Below are 6,928 nucleotides of genomic sequence, written 5' to 3' on the forward strand. Positions count from 1 at the left end.
TTACATTTAGGTCTCGAATCCATTTTGAGTTTATTTTTGTGTATGGTGTTAGGGAGTGTTCTAATTTCATTCTTTTACATGTAGCTGTCCAGTTTTCCCAGCACCACTTATTGAAGAGGCTGTCTTTTCTCCATTGTATATCCTTGCCTCCTTTGTCATAGATTAGTTGACCATAGGTGCATGGGTTTATCTCTGGGCTTTCTATCTTGTTCCATTGATCTATGTTTCTGTTTTTGTGCCAGTACCCTATTGTCTTGATTACTGTAGCTTTGTAGTATAGTCTGAAGTCAGGGAGTCTGATTCCTCCAGCTCCGTTTTTTCCCCTCAAGACTTCTTTGGCTCTTCGGGGTCTTTTGTGTCTCCATACAAATTTTAAGACTTTTTGTTCTAGTTCCGTAAAAAATGCCATTGGTAATTTGATAGGGATTGCGTTGAATCTGTAGATTGCTTTGGGTAGTATAGTCATTTTCACAATATTGATTCTTCTAATCCAAGAACATGGTGTCTCTCTCCATCTGTTGGTATCATCTTTCATCAGTGTCTTATAGTTTTCTGCATACAGATCTTTTGTCTCCTTGATAAGGTTTATTCCTAGGTATTTTATTCTTTTTGTTGCAGTGGTAAACGGAAGTGTTTCCTTAACTTCTCTTTCAGATTTTTCATCATTAGTGTATAGGAATGCAAGAGATTTCTGTGCATTAATTTTGTATCCTGCAACTTTAGCAAATTCATTGATAAGCTCTAGTAGTTTTCTGGTGACATCTTTAGGGTTCTCTATGTATAGTATCATGTCATCTGCAAACAGTGACAGTTTTATTTCTTCTTTTCCAATTTGTATTCCTTTTATTTCTTTTTCTTCTCTGATTGCTGTGGCTAGGACTTCCAAAACTATGTTGAATAATAGTGGTGAGAGTGGACATCCTTCTCTTGTTCCTGATCTTAGAGGAAATGCTTTCAGTTTTTCACCATTGAGAATGATGTTTGCTGTGGGTTTGTCGTATATGGCCTTTATTATGTTGAGGTAGGTTCCCTCTATGCCCACTTTCTGGAGAGTTTTTATCATAAATGGGTGTTGAATTTTGTCAAAACCTTTTTCTGCATCTATTGAGATGATCATATGGTTTTTATTCTTCAATTTGTTAATATGGTGTATCACATTAATTGATTTGTGTATATTGAAGAATCTTTGCATCCCTGGGATAAATCCCACTTGATCGTGGTGTATGATCCTTTTAATGTGTTGTTGGATTCTGTTTGCTAGTATTTTGTTGAGGATTTTTGCATCTATATTCATCAGTGATGTTGGTCTGTAATTTTCTTTTTTTGTAGTATCTTTGTCTGGTTTTGGTATCAGGGTGATGGTGGTCTCATAGAATGAGTTTGGGAGTGTTCCTTCCTCTGCAATTTTTTGGAAGAGTTTGAGAGGGATGGATGTTAGCCCTTCTCTAAATGTTTGATAGAATTCGCCTGTGAAGCCATCTGGTCCTGGACTTTGGTTTGTTGGAAGATTTTTTTTTTTTTTTTTTAATTTTTTGGCTGCGTTGGGTCTTCCCTGCTGCGCGCAGCCTCTCTCTAGTTGCAGAGAGCGAAGGCTACTCTTAGAGTGCGCAGGCCTCTTATTGCAGTGGCCCCCCTTATTGGGGAACACGGGCTCTAGGCGTGTGGGCTTCAGTAGTGGCGCACGGGCCTAGCCACCCCACAGCATGTGGGGTCTTCCCAGACCAGGGATCGAACCCGTGTCCTCTGCATTGGCAGGCAGATTCCTAACCACTGCGCCACCAGGGAAGTCCCTGTTGGAAGATTTTTAATCACGGTTTCAATTTCATTACTTGTGATTGGCCTGTTCATATTTTCTATTTCTTCCTGGTTCAGTCTTGGAAGATTATACCTTTCTAAGAATTTGTCCATTTCTTCCAGGTTGTCCATTTTATTGGCATACAGTTGCTTGTAGCAGTCTCTTAGGATGCTTTGTATTGCTGCGGTGTCTGTTGTAACTTCTCCTTTTTCATTTCTAATTTTATTGATTTGAGTCCTCTCCCTCTTTTTCTTGATGAGTCTGGCTAATGGTTTATCAATTTTGTTTATCTTCTCAAAGAACCAGCTTTTAGTTTTATTGATCTTTGCTATTGTTTTCTTTGTTTCTATTTCATTTATTTCCGCTCTGATCTTTATGATTTCTTTCCTTCTGCTAACTTTGGGTTTTGTTTGTTTTTCTTTCTCTAATTCCTTTAGTTGTAAGGTTAGATTGTTTCTTTGAGATTTTTCTTGTTTCTTGAGGTAGGCTTGTATAGCTATAAACTTCCCTCTTAGAAGTGCTTTTGCTGCTTCCCGTAGGTTTTGGATTGTCGTGTTTTCATTGTCATTTGTCTCTAGGTATTTTTTTATTTCCTCTTTTATTTCTTCAGTGATCTCTTGGTTACTTAGTAACGTATTGTTTAGCCTCCATGTGTTTGTGTTTTTTACGTTTTTTTCCCTGTAATTCATTTCTAATCTCATAGTGTTGTGGTCAGAAAAGATGCTTGATATGATTTCAATTTTCTTAAATTTACTGAGGCTTGATTTGTGACCCAGGATGTGATCTATCTTGGAGAATGTTCCGTGCACACTTGAGAAGAAGGTGTCATCTGCTGTTTTTGGATGGAATGTCCCATAAATATCAATTAAATCTATCTGGTCTATTGTGTCATTTAAAGCTTGTGTTTCCTTATTTATTTTCATTTTGGATGATCTGTCCATTGGTGTAAGTGAGGTGTTAAAGTCCCCCACTATTATTGTGTTACTGTCGATTTCCTCTTTTATAGCTGTTAGCAGTTGCCTTATGTATTGAGGTGCTCCTATGTTGGGTGCATATATATTTATAATTGTTATATCTTCTTCTTGGACTGATCCCTTGATCATTATGTAGTGTCCTTCCTTGTCTCTTGTAACATTCTTTATTTTAAAGTCTATTTTGTCTGATATGAGTATTGCTACTCCAGCTTTCTTTTGGTTTTCATTTGCATGGAATATCTTTTTCTATCCCCTCACTTTCAGTCTGTATGTGTCCCTAGGTCTGAAGCGGGTCTCTTGTAGACAGCATATATATGGGTCTTGTTTTTGTATCCATTCAGCAGGCCTGTGTCTTTTGGTTGGAGCATTTAATCCATTCACGTTTAAGGTAATTATCAATATGTATGTTCCTATGACCATTTTCTTAATTGTTTTGGGTTTGTTTTTGTAGGTCCTTTTCTTCTCTTGTGTTTCCCACTTAGAGAAGTTCCTTTAGCATTTGTTGTAGATCTGGTTTTGTGGTGCTGAATTCTCTTAACTTTTGCTTGTCTGTAAAGCTTTTGATTTCTCCATCGAATCTGAATGAGATCCTTGCTGGGTAGAGTAATCTTGGTTGTAGGTTCTTCCCTTTCATCACTTTAAGTATATCATGCCACTCCCTTCTGGCTTGTAGAGTTTCTGCTGAGAAATCAGTTGTTAACCTTATGGGAGTTCCCTTGTATGTTATTTGTCGTTTTTCCCTTGCTGCTTTCAATAATTTTTCTTTATCTTTAATTTTTGCCAGTTTGATTACTATGTGTCTCGGCATGCTTCTCCTTGGCTTTATCTTGCCTGGAACTCTCTGCGCTTCTTGGACTTGGGTGGCTATTTCCTTTCCCATGGTAGGGTAGTTTTCGATTATAATCTCTTCAAATACTTTCTCTGGTCCTTTCTCTCTCTCTTCTCCTTCTGGGACCCCTATAATGCGAATGTTGTTGCGTTTGATGTTGTCCCAGAGGTCTCTTAGGCTGTCTTCATTTCTTTTCATTCTTTTTTCTTTATTCTGTTCCACAGCAGTGAATTCCACCATTCTGTCTTCCAGGTCACTTATCCGTTCTTCTGCCTCAGTTATTCGGCTATTAATTCCTTCTAGTGTAGTTTTCATTTCAGTTATTGTATTGTTCATCTCTGTTTGTTTGTTCTTTAATTCTTCTAAGTCTTTGTTAAACATTTCTTGCATCTTCTCGATCTTTGCCTCCATTCTTTTTCCAAGGTCCTGGATCATCTTCACTATCATTATTCTGAATTCTTTTTCTGGAAGGTTGCCTATCTCCACTTCATTTAGTTGTTTTTCTGGGGTTTTATTTTGTTCCTTCATCTGGTACATAGCCCTTTGCCTTTTTATCTTGTCTATCTTTCTGTGAATGTGGTTTTTGTTCCACAGGCTGCAGGATTGTAGTTCTTCTTGCTTCTGCTGTCTGCCCTCTAGTGGATGAGGCTATCTAAGAGGCTTGTGCAAGTCTCCTGATGGGAGGCACTTGTGGTGGGTAGAGCTGACTGTTGCTGTGGTGGGCAGAGCTCAGTAAAACTTTAATCCGCTTGTCTGCTGATGGGTGGGGCTGGGTTCCCTCCCTCTTGGTTGTTTGGCCTGAGGCAACCCAACACTGGAGCCTACCTGGGCTCTTTGGTGGGGCAGATGGCAGACTCTGGGAGGGCTCACGGCAAGAAATACTTCCCAGAACTTCTGCTGCCAGTGTCCTTGTCCCCATGGTGAGCCACAGCCACCCCTGCCTCTGCAGGAGACCCTCCAACACTAGCAGGTAGGTCTGGTTCAGTCTCCCCTGGGGTCACTGCTCCTTCCCCTGGGTCCCTATGCACACACTACTTTGTGTGTGCCCTCCAAGGGTGGAGTCTCTGTTTCCCCCAGTCCTGTCGAAGTCCTGCAATCAAATCCCACTAGCCTTCAAAGTCTGATTCTCTAGGAATTCCTCCTCACGTTGCCAGACCCCCAGGTTGGGAAGCCTGACGTAGGGCTCAGAACCTTCACTCCAGTGGGTGGACTTCTGTGGTATAAGTGTTCTTCAGTCTGTGAGTCACCCAACCAGCAGTTATGGGATTTGATTTTACTGTGATTGCGCCCCTCCTATCATCTAATTGTGGCTTCTCCTTTGTCTTTGGATGTGGGGTATCTTTTTTGGTGAGTTCCAGTGTCTTTCTGTCGATGATTGTCCAGCAGCTAGTTGTGATTCTGGTGTTCTCGCAAGCCCCACTTTGTTTTTTATTTTTAACACTTCCTTACTTTTTGGCATAACAAGATGTTCCAGGCTCATCTTTTACCTTCCCTCCTCCTATCCTGGAATTAGCCATTTCTCCAAAAAGTCTTGCCTGATTCCTTTTAATGGGGAATGCTAGAAAATACCACAATTTATTTATCCTTTCTCCTGTTAATTGACATTTGAATTGTTTCTAGTTCTGGACTATTATAAAGAAAGCTTCTCTGAATACCCTTGTACATATTTTGGATCCATAAACTGATTTCTGTTGGGTATATAACTAAGAGTGGCAATGGAAAGTCACAGAACAGAACAACAAGGACTACTGTATAGCACAGGGAATTATATTCAATATCTTGTAGTAACCTATATTGGAAAAGAATCTGAAAAAGAAAATATATATATATATATTTATATATATGTGGAAAGAATTTATATATAGTGTGTGTATATAGAAAGAATTTATATCTGTATATATATGTAAACTGAATCACTTTGCTGTATACCTGAATCATTGTAAATCAACTGTATTACAATTTAAAAAATAACATACATGCATACATACATAAATAAATAAAAAGAAGGACACAGGATCTCCACTCTGGTTATATACCCAACAGAAATGAGTACATTAAGTCCACCAAAAAAGTGAACACAGGTATTCAAAGCAACTTTGTTCATAATTCATGTATGTATATATATACACACACACATACATATATATACACATACACACACACATATATATACACACACACATATATATGTATATTTAGCTTTAGTGGGTATTGCTAAGTAGTGTTTCAAAGTGCTCATAACAGTTTTTGTGAGGGGAGCGAAAGTCGTTGGCCCCATTAGGTGGGGTAATTGGTGGCAGGTGTTCTAATGGGCCAGTGCAGTCCAAAGACATGTTGTCTGTGACCAGAAATGGCAAAGTTGCTCATCTTTTCCATTGATAATGAGTGGGAAATGCTGAGATTTTGCCACCTGGTCCATTCTTACACTGCTGTTTTAGAGAGTGCTGCTTTAAGATGGGCAAAATGGAAGTTTCTGAAGTCAAGAATCTCCTGCTACCTTCAACATGGTTTTCATCTCAGTGATGGAAGTGACAGCGTGTAGGGAATGCAGGCTCATTGCTAGGGGCTCCTGCTGTTAGAGAGCATTCGGGTCACTGCTTTGTTTTAAAAAGTGTCTCCCCAGGAGAAGGAGGAATGCCCCCCAGAGTCCCACGCACATCTTCTGACTGCTAGGGGCCCATTTGGAACCCTGGAACAGTCATTTACTAAACACCCTGAGAGAGTAAATATCCTTCTGTCTACACCCAGGGAGCCACTTAGTTTTCAAGACCTCTGGGATAGAGGCCGAGGGACAGCAGGCAGAGCAGGAAATTGCTGGAGGTAAACATGGAAGTGAACTGGTTCAGTATCATGGGACTAGACTCTAGGCTCAGTGTTGCTAGGAACTGCTTGGGTGTGGCCTGGCCTCTATAACTTGAAGGTTCTTGGTCCAAAATCTCTCTCCTGTGGAGCTTATAGTTCATCATTAGAACCAGAGAGGTGATTGAGCACTTTTTAAAGTGAAATTCTGAACAGAAGAAACATTACTTATAAGATACATGATGGGCTCTTAAGTAATTTTGTTGATCCTTTGGAGGAATTCATGACTATTAAAAAAACATCTCGTGGATGCATTTTAACCAGGTGTCCCCTCTAAGCGGACACTGGCCCACTGTGGAATGGGGAGAGCCCTCCTGCATACTTTCTGAGCGAGCCTTTGTGCAGTGTACAACTGTGCAACTGTATGCAGCGACCCTGGATAGATAACGGTTCAGGTGAACCACAGCGACGGGACTCCCATGGCTGCACGTTTGCATTAACCTCTGTGAACCTTTCCTCTCTCTCCCCCAG

General features: G+C 40.1%; 1 protein-coding gene across 4 annotated transcripts in view; it reads left to right on the forward strand.

Moving 5' to 3' along the window:
* Nucleotides 1–6,928, forward strand: part of PRICKLE2 (prickle planar cell polarity protein 2) — a 358,862-nt gene that overhangs the window by 323,743 nt on the left and 28,191 nt on the right. The gene's annotated exons all lie outside the window — the stretch shown is intronic.

Source organism: Balaenoptera borealis (genome assembly GCF_965194805.1).
Source record: "Balaenoptera borealis genome assembly, chromosome: 12".
Taxonomy (NCBI): domain Eukaryota; kingdom Metazoa; phylum Chordata; class Mammalia; order Artiodactyla; family Balaenopteridae; genus Balaenoptera; species Balaenoptera borealis.